General features: G+C 45.9%; 1 protein-coding gene across 3 annotated transcripts in view; it reads left to right on the forward strand.

The window, feature by feature from the left end:
• The first annotated feature begins 191 nt into the window (after positions 1 to 191).
• TJAP1 (tight junction associated protein 1) overlaps positions 192 to 15,667 on the forward strand; it is a 40,458-nt gene continuing 24,982 nt past the window's right edge. For 2 of the 3 annotated variants that reach the window (XM_042025032.1, XM_042025031.1), the window contains exons 1-2: positions 192 to 289; positions 1,340 to 1,414. The gene's annotated coding sequence lies outside the window, so the exon portion shown is untranslated. The remainder of the gene's footprint in view (positions 290 to 1,339; positions 1,415 to 15,667) is intronic. The other variant, XM_042025033.1, reaches the window with a different exon arrangement.

A 15,667-nucleotide genomic window follows, 5' to 3' on the forward strand; every position in this document is an offset into this window, starting at 1 on the left:
CCCGGAGCCTGGCACTGACACCGGCAGGTGCCGTCCCGCCGCCCCTCGCGCTGCCGGGACCGCCCGGCCCCGCCCCCCGCGCGTGCCGCCCGATGACGCAACCGCGCCGCGACGTGGGGATTCCGCCGGATTACCCGGCGTGCCCCGCGGCAAAATGGCGGCCTAAGGCGAGAGCGCGGGGCAGGGGCCGGGCGGGGGCAAAGTTTGGGGCGGGCCTGAGGCGGGGCCGAACCGGGGCCGAACCGGCCGCAAAGTCACTGGGACCCCCGGTGGAGCCGAGCCCGACCGGGTCAGAGCCGGGCTGGGGCTCCGGGGGCGGGGAGCGGGGAACGCGACCGGCTGGGGACCAAGCCCCGGGCGGGGCTCCCTACGCCCCCAGGCCTCTCTGGCCTTCCCGGGCGGGCTTCGGGCGGCGCCCAGCGAGCGGGGTGGGCCTTTCTGTCCACGTGTGTGGCGAGGAATTGTAGAGTTCCCCGAGGACAGCGGGTCCGGGTGGGGCGCACCGTGGCCAGGGGGGGTCAGCCAGGTGGGGCGGGGACCGGGTGCGGGAGGGTGGTGCGGCCACAGCCCCGGCCCCAGGGAAGGGACGGTCCTCCTGGGGAAGGGTGGTGGTGCCACTGCCTCAGCTATCAGGGCATTACGGAGCTCTCCCTTCCGGGGAGAGACCCGTGTCGGGGAGCAGCGCAGGCACGGATTCGGCAGGCAGAACCTGGTCCACGCAGGGTGTAGCCGTTTCTGAGTGATGGAGAGTTAGGTAGTGTAATAGAGAGTTACGTGGTGTGGGGGATGAGAAAGCAGTATCTGTGCAGGGAGCCTTGCTGGAGTAGGAGCTGCAAAGTGGAACAAGTCTGTGCCAGCATGTGTGTTAAAGAACCGGAGTGTAACTGGCAGAGGCAGGGTTGGAAAAGAAGAATCAGCATTCCCCTGGTGTCAGATCTGGCAGGGTTTAATGGGAAATTCTCTACCAGCCTGGACATCCTCTCTAGGACAAGGGGTGCTTCCCCCTATAGAACTAGTGTGCAACCTCTGGGAACATGGGGAGACTTTGAAGGAAAACAGGTGAATGGTAAATACTGTACTGCTTCTGGCTTTGACCTTGAGCACTCTGCATAGAGCAGAGTAAAAGACTGAGTGCTAATACACAGATTTTTAGGTGCACAGGAGGTTGCACTGGTAGGCATCAGGGTGTGCAAATGATACACAAATCTGGCAAGGCTGAGAGCGACCTAGATCTGAGAGATGCCAGGTGGATCTTGTCCACTGAAAAGAATCATCCATCACACGTAGATAGTTCTGTGCCAGTGAAAGCTTTTCAGAGCTATGCATTTCTGTTTTACAGATTCAGAGAAGAAACCGGGATAAAGGGCCTACATAAGATGAAGCAGTGAATCCTTACTGAAATATCAGACGGCAGGTAAGAAAGCCAGGAATGAGCTGATGCTGAGTCAGGCTGTGTTCTTTTGGTACCACTACTCAAATTTCTTGAGAACATGTGAACCACATACCTGAAAAACTGTCCCTCTCTGTGGTGTTCTCTGCATCGTAGTAGGCCTGTGTTGCCAGAGTTGAGAGGCCAGGGGTGTCAGTGAAATGGCAGTGATCTGGAGAAATTCAGCAAGGGCTTCTGGGGAGAAAAGTTCCATTAAAGATGTAAGCCAGTGCTCTTGACATGCAATCCGGGAAAGCAGTCTTAAAAGTGCTCGATCCAGTGCCAAAGTAGCCATGCTGTCTGTATAATTCACAAGGGGTCAGCCCAGCCATAATCCAAATGAAATCCTTTCTGATGATCCTGCTCTTGGAATAATTGCAATATCAAACTTCAGTGATTCTAGTGACCTTCTGTTCTCTGTTTATTTGTTCCACCACATTGTTTTTTCCACACAAATTTTAACTGTTCCTGTGATGGGTGGTGCAGGTGTACCTTTCTGTCCTCTCCTGAACTCACTGTTGAGATCCAGTTTAGAGGAGCAGTTGTTTGGTACCCAGCAGCTGGTCTTTTGATTGTACACTGTCACATCACCTTTGTAACAACTCATTTCTCTCTTCTTCACTTCCTAGTGTATCACTGCAGAAAGCACCTGTATCCCAGCAGTTCTTTGCATACAGTGTGATTTAGTTTCTGGGTGTTAAATCAGCATTTAAGCTATCAGGTCTTAGCTGTGGTATCAAGAGGAGTTTTTCATTCCTTCCCAGGCATGCAGTGCTCTGGAAATCCTGTGAATGCATTTCAGCAGGGCCAGCAGAGTTCCAAAGTGCAGCCCATGGCTATCTTCATCTTTAATATTAACAAGGCATTGGGTCAGGAGGGGATGAGTTACTTGCCAAGACCTGTTGCCTCTTCAGTCTCCAAACCAGCTTTCTGAACTAAAGATGACCTTGTGTGCTTTTCCACTCTGTTTCAAGTTGTTTGTTGGCTGCTGCTAAGTCACTTGCTTTGCAGCCAACAAACCCTCAATTCTTATCTCTGCCATCCACTCTAAATACAATCGTGGTGTAGCTTGTCAGGGAGATAGACTAAAGCCTTGAAAAAGGTGTAGTCTTTTGAAAGTCTGCCTGCTTCTTGTCCCAGAGCAGAACAAATCAAGTCAGATGGGACGAATGGTACCAGAGCTGGCTTGGAGAAAGGGCTTGTGGCAGCTGGTGTGGCATATAAAGTGTTTTTAAAAAGGTGAAGAAAGCCAAGCTATTTGAGCAGTAACAAAATAAACAAGTTTTACTAAAGTGTATTTTTTGGTAGTTGATTTCATGCTTGTGAGTTTTGGAGTCTGATGGTTTTTCTGAAGGTGAGCTCCCTAACCTGTTAAAAAGTCTGCTATGTTTTATGGAGAATCCACTGAAAACTGGATTCTGAGATTTCCATGTATCGCCACATCTACAGTGTAGACCCGAGAAACAGTTCTGGAGGTTAGGTCCTGACAAATTTACTTGTTGTGTATTTGTTATCATGGGTCTTGCTTCCCCAGCAGAGAGTGACAGCAGAGTGCCTTGCGTGTTGCTGGGAGAAGTACAACATGTAGAGGTCTCAAATGAGCCTGCATGTGATACAGATTGAGGGTAGGATTCCTCTGCTAATAAATGAGGGTCTGGCTTGACACCTTTTTAATTCATCTTGCTCTTTTTATTTGGCTTGTCAGAATCTGGAATTGTCCTAATAGAGCCGATTTTCTTGACTATTTGACTTGATTCATGCTTTGAGAGTAAATTTAAGGTCCTGAAACTGGGTATGTTCATCTCCTTGCTTGAAGGCTTTTGGTTGGGAAGATACCTCCTTTCTGTATGACACCCTGAGCTTCAGAGAGAGAGAATGCTTGTTGGCATTCATGCCAGCTGTGTGTATTTCAAATCACTAGTAACTGGGTAAATATGATCCTCTCTGAGATTCACTTTACACAGGACTGCAGAGGAGCTATGTGTGTAACCTATGCAAACAGGACTAATGCCTTAGGGCATGAAATCATCCATCCTGTTTCCCTGCCAGTTCCCCTACCTGAGGGCTTTTCCTTAGATCTAGATTGGCTGGGTCTGTAACTGTAGTAGGAAGAATGTTACTTTTTAAGTTGAAATACCTTTACAGCTGCTTGGAGGGGAAGGGTGATGTTATGGTCAGAAAGATACCTGATTTCTGCCACAGATGTATTGTGTTCAGATCATTAGTGTTTCTCACTCTTCATTCTTTGGTTGGAAAATATGATTAACACCAGTGTTACTAGGGATTTGAGGATGAACCCGTAAGTGTCTGGATGCTTGGATACTGTGGTGTTGAATGCTTTAGTAAAGCTCGGTGGAGGAGAAGTGAAAAGGATATTTCAAGCTGTGACTTCAGAATGAAGCAGACCCCTGTGTGATCCATTGTCCTGTGTATTATTTAGCATGGTGAAATTACTATGGAGTGCAAGTCAGGCCCTGCCTTGTTCAAGGCAAGTGGGCACTCCAAGACCTCACCATTTTTGCCTTCCCAGGAGCTATTTGCTTGTTTTGCTCACATGTCTAACCTTGCCTGAATCTTTTTGACTTCAAGGACAATTTTCTCTTTTTTGCTTGTTTGTTTATTCCATACTTGGAAACTGTTCTCTTCATTGTCAGGTTGTTTAATGTATGGTTTTATTCCAAATATGCTCAGCCAGAGAGGGCCAAAAGCAGCAGCTTGCAGGATGTTTCATAGTTGGAATGACATGAGCCACCCTCTCCAGAGTGTCCTTCTGGGAGCTGCACTTAGGAAGGAAATGGCATAGAAAACCATGTAGGAGTGTGAGAATAGCTTTGCAATGGTTGGAATGCGCTATAAGCATCACTTGGGTGGGCTCAGTTTTCTTCTGCTTTTCAACAATGCTGGGTGCCAAGCCTGAGGAAGACTGCTGTGCAGGGGTGAAGGAGCTGGAATGTATTCTTCAGTTGAGGTGAATGCAATTCAGTGAAACTGATAGGCATCAAACTGAATAATGATTTTAAAGTATTTTCACATGATGTCTAATCTGTGGAAATTCACTACCACATAATAGCACTGAGGCTAAGAGCTGAGAGGGATTCAGAAAAGATCAAGCACTTAGGAGTAGAAATGTTCAGACTTGCTTTAGCTAAAGAACTTGTTTTAGAAGGTGTATTTTTCAGACATAATCCAATCTCTTAACAGGTAAAGGTTTGAAGAAAGGGCAGTGTGTTCTATAATTGTCCACTGAAGCTTCTTGCTCCATCTACTAAACAACCTTAATGAATTGGCCTATGTCAGGGGCAAGGTATTGAATCACTTACGTGCTATGATAGGTTGCTCACTGACCTTGCTTTTTGTGGTAACTGCATTAGGGAAAAAAAAAAACAAATCACCATCCAAAGAACAAATCCACAAAGCACTGCAGCTGCTCTGATTAGTCCTGGTAGGTTGCGGATTTTAAACTGGTGAAGAGCAGGGACTGTGGAAAGACAGTGCAGTTCATAGAGGAGGACCGTCTTACGGATGGACATGGAGACATGTAGCTATTGTCTTTTCATGCTGAGTGGTCAGGCAAAGCATTTGGTGCTTCTTTCTTCTGCTTGTAAGAGGGAAAAGAATGTGGAGTTTGGCCTCTCCACATTGCAGTCTTGTTGTGGACTTCAGTCTGTAAGGTCTGTAAAGTTTAGTCTGAAAGGCAGGGCTTTAAGGCTGTTGAAGTGAGTTCCGGTATGTTGTAGCATGAGCCTCAATGTACTAATGTCTGTGAAGACAGTCTGTGTCCTGTGCTCATGTCCAGTCTGTTGAGGATCAGGAGAATCATCAGTGCTGCAAGTAGGTGTAAATTTCATTTGATGCATAGACTAATAAAGATAAGCAGCAGTGGCATGAAGATATGTATAAAAAGCTGTGTGTTTGTAATGTTTGCCTAAATGCAAGGGGAACTGAAGGAAATAGTCTGTATGTGTCTTTTCAGAGACAGAAGCAGGATATGTAAACCTCAAGATCCCTGTATGGGCCCTGTGGGCTTCTCTGGGAACAACATGTGCTTTAGGGCACAAATTAACCCTTTTGTGGCAGGCCTAACAGCTTTGAATAAAAGGTTACTGAGTTTCGTAGAAGTTTTGTGCTGCTGATAAAGTGAAATGGGTCAGAATTGGAAAGTAAGTTTTCTGGCAAGGCTTAGACTGGTTTTTAGGCTGAGAATATCTGACCAGCTTCTGGTGGCAAGAGAGAACTGCTTTAAATTTTTGATTTCTTAAGGGTCAGCAAATTCAGAACTGGAAGTCTCACAGTGACTTCTATGTCTTTGGTTGAGTTCTGTATTTGTCTTTTAGCTCTGTGATGAAACTGGCTTTGGTAATGTTGTAGGAGTCGTAACTGGATTTTCTTACTCTTGTGTTTAAAGTCTCAGTTGTCCAGCTGCACTCATGTAACACTCGTGCTCAAATGTTCTAAAATCAAAAGGGACAGATGAAGTAGTCTCTCTGATTATTGAGGAATTACACATAGGCTCATAAAAAGCCTTAGGCGAGTTTTACTTTATAGCATTTGATTCAAAATAATATAAGTTATTTTCCCAAGGTAATAATTAGATAATCGTTGTGGCTGTAAGGTTTTTCACCATTATTTTGGCATATGCTACTCAGAGTAGCTGGTTTTAGACCTGCATATGTCTTGCTTCACAAACTCTCTGCAATTCCCAAAGTTGCCTTGCTGCTCCGTCTCCTAAATCAGATTTCTTCCTGCAGCTTTAGTGTTCATTAGTGATGACTCTGCTGCTGCCCAACGGGAAGGTTAAAAATATTCTAGGGAGATGAGTCGAAATCTGGTGTCTCTCACATAACCGAATAGTGACTGCAGTTAATGCTACTCTGCTGGGGTTTTTTTCCTTGGCTATTTTTATTTATAATTTTTTCATTATCGAGAACTGTTCTCCCTTCTGTTTTATCTGTGGGAGATTCATACCCAGTGTATTGTATGAAAAGCATTTTCAAATGGGGGAAAAGAATAAAATGGAAAATGATAGGATTTTTGTGCTTAAAATTATAGTTATTTTAAGTAACCTTTCTTGAGAATGGACTTCAAGCTTACATCCTACCTTTAAATGCATTTATTTTTCTGAGCAGAAAGTGTCTCATGCACTAAAGTGTGCAAAATACATTTATTTCCCTTTTAGAATTTAATTTCTAAGCATTGCTTTCACTACAGTTATGTAAACACTGGGAAATGAAAACTTTGCTCAGAAGGGTTTTCTAAGGTAACTGCATTTTGCTAGAGATACTCTGTTATTAGATGTCTGTGTAGGCACTCAATCCAATTTCTTCTAGGACTAATATGGAGAGTCATTTTTGGCGAACATCTCGTACCAGTTTGGTTTGATTCCTGAAAGCAAATCACCCTTGCTGGGCTGCAGAATTCTGGTAGATTCTACTTATAAGTGTATTCATTTTTCCGTGATTAGCTGATGCCTTTGCAAATAGGTCCTCAGGTGTATCTGGAATGGCTATAACAGAATTCAGTGTCGTCAAGGTCCCAGCTGGATGGGGCTGTATTACTGTGCAGCTCCAGAGATGATTTACTGCCTGACTGACAATTTGCAACATAAACATTAGTCCAAGCATGATCTTGTCCCAAACCCCGCCTACACAGGGAGCCAGGAGTCTTCCTGCCACGCGCCATAAATCGTTTACGGTTTGCTCATGCCCGTACATTTGAAAAGCAGCTGTGTAGTGGGGATTAGCAGTTTGCAGAAGGCCCGTGCGGGGCTAAATTAGGGTCTCTTGCTCTGGTGGTGAATACCAGCATCGGAATAGCAGGAGTGCTTCTCAGCAGTGGAAGGCAATTTACTCTGGGAATGGGGGTGGGTGCAGGGTATCTGTGAGGGTACAGCAGCCAGGAGAGAGCATTGCAGTGCTCCAGTTTGAGCTCTAATGCCTGATTGATAGCTGCCCAGCACTGTGTGGGATTGAACAAGTCATTGTTAGTTCTGTGGGTTTAACATTTTATTTATATATTTATTATTTCTATGTATTTTACACGTATATGTAGAGACACAAAATATAAGCCGACTTCTTCTGTCTCCTAGGAGCTGAAGGATGATAGAGTTTTTGGGTCTTTTTTTACCGTGTGAAGAGTGGTTTCCCTTTTGCTAGCCCACAGTAGCAGTATCAAATTATATGCAAGGCCATTTGGGGCTTCGCAACTAATTTTGAGCTTTTATAAGAAGTTTTACTGTGCCACTTGGATTTAATACAGCTTTGCAACTTCAGCTCTCAAAGTAAAACTATTTTTGTACTGGCTGCGATAATTTAAATTGCCTCCTGGAGCTTCTAATGACTAACTTGTGTTTATGATGAAAGCTCCCATTTATCCAAACCCTGAAAGCACAATCTGTTTGGTAATGTAACTCTAAATGTATTGATGCTTTATATCAATGGCAAGTGCATCAGAGCCTAAAGTCAATTGGTACCTTCAAGTCTTCCTGTAATAAAGAGAATATGCAGATTTTGCTGTACAAATGGGACTAGACAGTACAGTTCAGAGATCTCCTGTGTACTGGCTGAAGGACCAGCTGCTGAGTAAAACAGATATAAGTAGATCATTTTCAGCTGGGTTGGTTTCTCATTAACAAATCCTTTCTGAGGTGGGTTGGTTAAGAATCCAGGTGGAATGTGTCAGCAAGGTGTCCCCTCAAGATGCATCAGCTGAGCATGAGTGCTTCCAGACTGTACCATGAGCATCCATGGGGCCATGGGCAAAGCCAGTGGGCTCTGGGTAAAGCATGTGATTTGTTTCCAAAATGACACAATTAGGAAACCTCTTACTATTTTTTTGAAGCTGCTGCATGGACTTCTCTCTCAAATAAGCCCATTTTCATGGAGCTTTCTGCTCTGCTCTCTTCTGTTGTAGGTTTGGAGAGAGTAGCTGGAAGGCTTGTTTCAGTCTCAGAGTTGCCACCATTTTTCTTACTGCTTTTGGTGAAAGGCTTTTGGCAAAAGGCAGTCTGATTCTTTCTACTCTGCTGAGATGGAGGCCAGATAGCACCAAATATATTTGTGGCTGTTTGTGTGGGCATTTTGAGATTTGGAAGGCACTTTGCTAATGAGCTGTAGGTCATTTAATGTCAGATTGGCTGAGTTTCCATCAAGCTGGTTCTTTGTTGCAGCAATGCATATGGACTGTGTGTGTTTGGGGATCCCTATTACCTATCTCATATGCAGAGGGCTTTCCTCGTGTTTGCTACCTCCTCCCTCCCCACAAGAAAAAAATAATCACCTGGAGAGCTGTTAACCTCCAAATTGAATTAGATGTTTTGCTGTTACTTATGTAGACTTTTCAGATGTATACAGAGGTTGGAGAGGGACGTGGATATGTGATCTTATTTTGAGCTTTCCCTCCTTCTCCTTGTTTTTGATACTGAAGTTGGAATTCATCCTTCCCTTTTCCTGGGAACTGATGTGAAGGAATTACTGTCACCCAGAGCAAACTTCAATCCACTTGCCTCAAGGCCCTGCCTCTCCAGGTTAGGACTTTGCCTGACTTCCACAGGCAACAGTTTGTTTATGAGCTTATGTGACCTCAGTCTTGTGGGCTAGGTCTGAGGGGTACTACTGTTCAGGCAGTGGAAATCTCAACTCAGGATAGGGAGGGATGCCGTAGAGTTAGTACAGTTAACTCTTCCCCCCCACACACCCTCCTTTCTTCCCTGTTTCCTCACCTGCCCAGCTGTGTAGTAGGTTAGCAGTACGTGTCTGTTCTTATTCTTATGAAAGTAGACTTTGTTCTCTGAAGACTGCTAATCATGCCCCATGGGGGTGTAATCAGTTATAAGGTATTTAATGCAGTGCAGGCGGGAACAGGCTGCCTGGCCGGGCTGGCAGATTGCAACACTACAATTATAAAGGGCCCCTTTCCCCCACTCATCCGCCCACCGGTGGCAGGATGAGGGTACCTTGAAACAGTATTAAGTCTATGAAAAGTAAAGATGTAGTGGGGGAAGGGAGATGAGAGGCTGAAGAGGCAGTTCCTATTCTGGGAAACAGGCAGACCTACATTCTGTGAGAGCTGCAGCCATTGCAGGTTGCACTGTTGAGACTTGTGGAGTTTGGGTGCCATCACCATCGAAGTGGATTGCACAGGGATGGCCCTTGGCAATGTATAGAACAGCAGGGCCTTCCGTCCTGTCTGAAATGGGTTTTCTTGTGGTGGCTGGGGTTGGAGAGGTATGGAGTGGTTAGAAGGGGAGAAGCCCATTCTCCTGTATGCAGTGATTTAGACACCTAATCTGTAAACCCTGCCAGGCTTCTATTTTTATCTTTGGATATAAATCTATTGGTAAATTTGGCCTTTCATGCCTCATTCTTCCAAGTACTGGAGCTACTGCAGTTTACTGAAGGGAGCAGGTAGCCTGAGGCCTTGAATTTCAACAGGCATGAGAAAGTTTACTGGACCTCATCTGGTCTGTTCCTGTTACTTAATATCAGATCATTTCCCTCTGTGAGGGCCTGAAATGCACACGTGGGGTGTGGAGCAGCTGGGCTGTAAGCCTTATAAATCATCCCTGCTCCGGCAGCCTGCTAGATGCATCGGTATGTTTCTGGAGCTTATGGCTACATTGACCTTTCCCCTTTCACGGTTCCCAGAGATTACAGTGTTTCAGCCCTTAATTGGTTCTCTCTGAATTTCCTGACACTGTTTTGTGTCTGTTACATTCAAGTCCGATATTTTCTTTCTGCAGTGCTCTTGAAAGTGTTGGTTTTCCTGTTTGGTGCTGAGAGAGCACTGGCTATTGAGTCTCAGAGTTGGCCCGTAGCACTGGGCGATGGATTTTTTAGGAGTGCGTTGTTGTTTAGTTATGTTGCACAGAGTATGTGCAGATTCACAATGTGGGGAGTTGGCAATATAGACTTGAGAATTCTGCTGACAGTTTCACATCTGAGGCATCCTCATCTTTTTCCATTCAGAGTAACTTCATATTTGAGAATGTGAATTCTTTGGAAAGCTTTAGGATTTGTAGGAGTGTCGCATGAAGGAGGAATAATGTTTTTTCTGACTAGAGCATAGAGTCTCTGCAACTCTAAAATTATGAAGTTCTGAGATTAGAGGTTACCTGATGTCTTGGGTATTTGTACATTAAGTTTTTCTTCTTTTGATCACTGAAATGACCCGTTGTCGGTGCTGTAGTGGAAGAATGATGTACAGAGAAGGTCAGATCTGTGTGTGTAGGCAGTGAAGACAAGTGTTTACGGAAGGATTTTGGGTTAATGAGGAAGTGCCTGCGTCCGAGAAAAGCTACTTGACTTAAGGTAGAATGGTTTCCTGGGGCTGGAAAAAGACCTGGATCCTTGCAAGCACCCCTGTTGCCCAAAGACAACTTCTTATTCAGCCCTGCCCCCTCAACTCAAGAGGTCTCAGTGTTATATTTGCCACTTGTTTTATAGGAAAAGTCAGGGAAATTCCCTTCCCAGGCTAGTGCACAGAGCTGTTCCTGCCTTGGGCTGTGGCTACTTCACAGCCCGGGCAGCAGCTCTTCTCCCTGTAGCTTGCATGCCCAACTGAGAACTCTCCTGCCTTGCTCTGTTTCTCTTTTGCCGTGTGCTCAAGAAGTTGCTTGGAGAACTTGACCCTCACACAAATGAATTTGGGGTTGAAGCTGTTGTTGGGGTCCTGACAGTGGCCATCATGTATGGGGAGGGAGCGTGGAGGGTGTCAGCAGGGTGGGTGTGTGGGCTTGCTACTTGTTTGCCTTCTCTGCCTGGTGAGGAATGCAATGTGTTTGCCTTCCTTGGCCTGTGGTTGCAGCCGCATTCCTGCAGTGGGAGTCAGCACGGCGGCGGGCGGCGTGCTGTTCGTGCCCCGTGGCTACATGCTTTCAGCTCCACATCAAAGGTGTATTTAGTGTGTAGCTTGTGCCATTCCTGGCCACACCTGGTGGCCTGCAGGCATGCAGGAGGTGGAGTCTGGCTGTGTTTGCAGATGGCATTCAGGGTTCAGACTTCTTGCTTGTGGAAAGGCTGGAGCCGAGTCCATGCTAAACAACCCCAGGAATGCACTGGGAGAGCTGAGCGGCACAGTCACTCCAGGGGCATGTCCTAGCAGCAATGTTTCCTTTATAGCTCCAGCAAAATAACTCATGCCTGCTCCTCCAGAGGAACTGACTGTTTGCTTGGGTGTGTTGTACGGTTTAATTTACACCGATAAGGCCAATTAAGGTTGGCTCGTCCCCCCTGCAGCCTGTGTGCTCTCTGCAATCAGTAGATGATTGAGTGGTTTCATGCCATCCAGCTCTGCTCAGTACAAACTGTGCACGAGATGTCTGCCTGGAGATGGAATGGCTCTGGGATTTAACCCAGGCAGAAATGCTTCCCGCAGTCGGTGGGTAAACATTCTGTTCCATCTTCTTATGGAAAATCTTTCTTTTTCTAGCTGGTACCCCAAGAGCTGAGGACAGGAAGCTTGCTGAAGGATGGCAGATCAGGATGTAGCTACCTTATTTTGGGATCCTTGACATGATATCCGTTCTGAGAAATGGTCACTAGTTTTCTATGCACCTGTCATGCAAGCCATCCTTGTCCTCTATACAAGTCTTTCATTTGCCTGGCACAGGGAAACGTGATCCCGTTTGGTAGTGTCATTATGGGGAGCCCATAGGCAAGGTTTGTGGAAGCAGACCATCTTCTGTGTTCTGGGTAAGCCTTGGGCTGTTCATTACCCAGTTTGCTTGGATCCTTTGCAGTTTCCCTTTTGGTAATTTCTAGTAGCTTGGAATTCTGTGACCTGCCAGTCATTTCTATATTAAAGTTAGCCTTCTGTAGAAGACCTCCCTACTGCCATCCTTAGGCAGTAGCGGGAGTGAAAGAATTTGCTCTCAGAAGTTCTCTGGCTTTAAAGCTTAGTTTTTGCTTTTTAGCTGTCGCCACACTCTCTGCATGAGTCACTGCAGAGCTCACGTTACCATGAGCAGGTCCATGCCACCCTCTCTTCAGAAGTTTGTATCACTTTTCAAAGCAGGATCTCAATGATAGGTGATTAAGGGAAAGTTACTTGTTCCAAGACTCTTAGAATTGTGAAACATTTGGAAATTATTCATGTTGGGTGCTCTTCTCTTTTGATTTCATGTAATCTTTGCATTTTATTTCAAACTAGTTGCCACCAACTCCACACGTGACTGTTAGGGCTTGGATGCTGAGAAAGTGTGTTGCCTGAATCTTCATTTTCCTTCCTCTGTTCTGTAGTGGCAGACTGGACAATATGCCCTGCAGCAACAGGAGGTGGTAACAAAATATAAGTAAGTCTAAAATCGGATTGTGTGGCTGGTTACTGATAGAACATTTGTGTATAATCACTGTCGTACTGGGTGTTTCAGCTTTGTCATGCAATATGAGCTACGGCTGCAAAGATGGAGGTCTTGTTTTGGATTACATGCTGCTTCTGCTGACACTTTCCAGTTGCCAGGAAAGGAGTGAGGGAATAAAAATGAAGTGGATGTGACATTGGCCAAGGAGGAAGTAGGGCTGATTATTGGCCTTTTTGCAACCTGTCAGTGAGTTTTGATATGTTGTGGAGAGAGAGTCACTTACTCCTTGGTTCAGCTTTCCTGCTGGTCTTCAAGGCTGTAGGAATCCAGACCTCTGTGCTCCTGTATCCAGTCCCAACCACCTCTGACCGGGGAATGTGTTCCTCTGTCTAGAGCTGTAACCCTCCCAAGTAGCTAGATCTCCCCCTGGTGGACCAGAGAGCAGGAGGCACGGCTACGGCTGGACGGTAAAATTGGGAGTTGGTCTGATCCTGGGGCACCTTGAGCCAGCAGCAGATGTGGTGTTTGTCCAGTTGAGACATTCCTTAGTCCAGAGTCACAGACTCAGCAGAGCCGAGCTCGTGCAGCTGCATGAAGCTGAAGGCGTGAGTGAGCAGCTCACTGTCAGTACTGAGCAAACACCTTGTCTTTGCAACATCTGCCTGGCTATATGCTGGCATTCCTCCACAGTCTTTGCCCTTAGATGAGCAGTGAGCTACTAGCTCTTTGAGTTGTTGTCTGACACTTGACAAAAAAAAAAAAAAGGTACCTGGAATGTGGTGGCTTGCTTTCTTTAAGATACCTGGGGTTTATTAGCCCTCAGTTAGAGCCCCTTTGAGGATAGGTGACTTCACTGGTAGCTCGACTATCTCGCATTCCCTCCTTGCTCTCTGAAGAGCTGCATAGGGTTTACTTACGGGGGATCTACAGGAGGGAGCCCTGTGTAGGGGAAGAGCTTCTCTATTTAATTTAGCATTACTAAAAAGGAGTGTTTTTTCTCAACCTTAGAATAATTAATGGACTTATGCTATCCCAAAGGACAACAGTGGTAAAGGCATTTCAGTTTTACAAGAGCAATGCCAGGCAGGGGATGTAAAGTAGTCTGGAGAAGCTGACCGTGTGGTAAAACTGAAGTGATGGGCCTTTGCTCCAAATGCCCCTTGAGACAATTGATGCTCATAATTAGCTCCAGCTGAAGAACAGCACTGGTGCTAGCAATGATAACAGATGTGGAAGGAGGTAGCTGATGAGAGTTCTCTCTGACTCATCTGCCACGAAGAGCAGTTGTGTCTGAGGGAAGAGCTGAAGCAACCCAGCTTGGTCACAAGTGGGGCATCTGTGGTTATCCCTCTCCAAGGGAGGAAGGTGAATCTAGGAGGTACAATGCAGCATGTACAGAAGGACAAGCAGTGCAGCCCATGACTGCTGGTGACAGGCAGCCTCCTTGTGCAGGGCAGGGGGTGGAAGAGTGGGTCCCGTCTGCTGTGGCTGGGATCCTGCTGTTAAAAGGACTGACTGGAGCCCGGGGGAGGGGGGAGAGAGGAGCCGTAGTCAGTTGCGTGCTTTACGCAGGTCATCAGTGAAAGATAGATGGGTGGATCTATTTGTTTTTCCTAAGCTGGATTAAGCCATGTTATATTTCTGTGACTGAACTCAGAATAAAATCTCTCAGTAGTTCAGTGGTGCTGAAGACTAAGAGAACCATGAAAAAAACCCCAGGCAAAACAAAAAAACCCAAACCAAGCAAATGAGGCAAACTGAGGCAGATTAACTACAAAAAAGAGAGAAGGTGCTCCATGCTGCTTCAGGAGCCATGCTGCTGAATTGTTTACAGAGTTGAGACAAGTTTTGTGCCTGTTCTGCCCCTGGCTCGGGCTCTGAATCTAGGCCAAAAGCATGGTTTTGAAAGCCATCTCCGTGTTCTGCCTTTGTGGTCTATTGAAATGACTACTGCCGGTGTGTACAGGAGTGGATGCTCTAACACTCTGTATCGTGCCTGGGTGCAGAGGCTGACTGGAAGTCAATGAGGAATACTTGATGTAGCCTCCTAAGGAGCCAATGGCTGTGACATGGGTTAATTGGGAGATGTCTCTGCCTGGTAGGAATCCTCCTTTGCAAAGGAGTCAGTAGGAACACCATTTGTATCCTCTGGGAAGGGAAAGTGGCAGGATATAATCAGCTTTAGGAAAAGGCTGTGGTCACCCCTTTTCTCTTTCATCCCTTTACCTGGATAGTTTTATTCCTCCAACTCCCCTTTGCTTCTCTCAGTGCCACTCTGCTTTTCCCTGCCACTTAGAGCAAGTTATTGCTCATTGTAGGTGAAGTAAGGTTCAGGCAGCTTGGTTGAAGAACACCCCACTGGTATCTTCACACAACTCTGGTGTCACTAGTTTTACTTCATTGTGCTGACTGCTGTATGTATTCAGTGCCGTAGAGATCATAAAATATTTCTGTGCTAGATCTTCTCTGATGAATAGTACAGAAGATGTCTCAAGTTTCCATGGCAATGCTTCTGAATGTGCTTCTGTCACCAAAGAAAGAGGGACTTTCTTTTGATTAAGATTTGAGGGTTTTGTTTAAGATTGTGGTGAAACTGCATGTTGGTTGTTTGCCTGCCTATGGATGTGCCTCTGACTGATAGATAATCTGGAGAAAGAGGAAGCTGACATTTGGCTAATGGCAGAGACGGCCTGTGTCGTGCAACTACAGCTGAACCCCTGGACATGCTTAACTGTTCGGCTACAGATGCAGCTGCACAATCGCCCAACAGTTAAGCCTGTACCATTCTCTGCCTCTCATATCTGACCATCTGCTAGGGAAAAGCTAATTAAACCAAAACGATTCTTGCTGGGATTAAATCCCAGCAGCAGAAAAAATTGAGTATAGTACAAATATTGTTCTCCTACTACTGGATCAGGGTTGCTGCTTTATTTGTTCTTATA

The sequence above is a fragment of the Corvus kubaryi genome, unplaced genomic scaffold, assembly GCF_017639235.1.
Source record: "Corvus kubaryi isolate FWS band 111438036 unplaced genomic scaffold, C.kubaryi_AGA036_p1.0 37266, whole genome shotgun sequence".
In the NCBI taxonomy this organism is placed as follows: domain Eukaryota; kingdom Metazoa; phylum Chordata; class Aves; order Passeriformes; family Corvidae; genus Corvus; species Corvus kubaryi.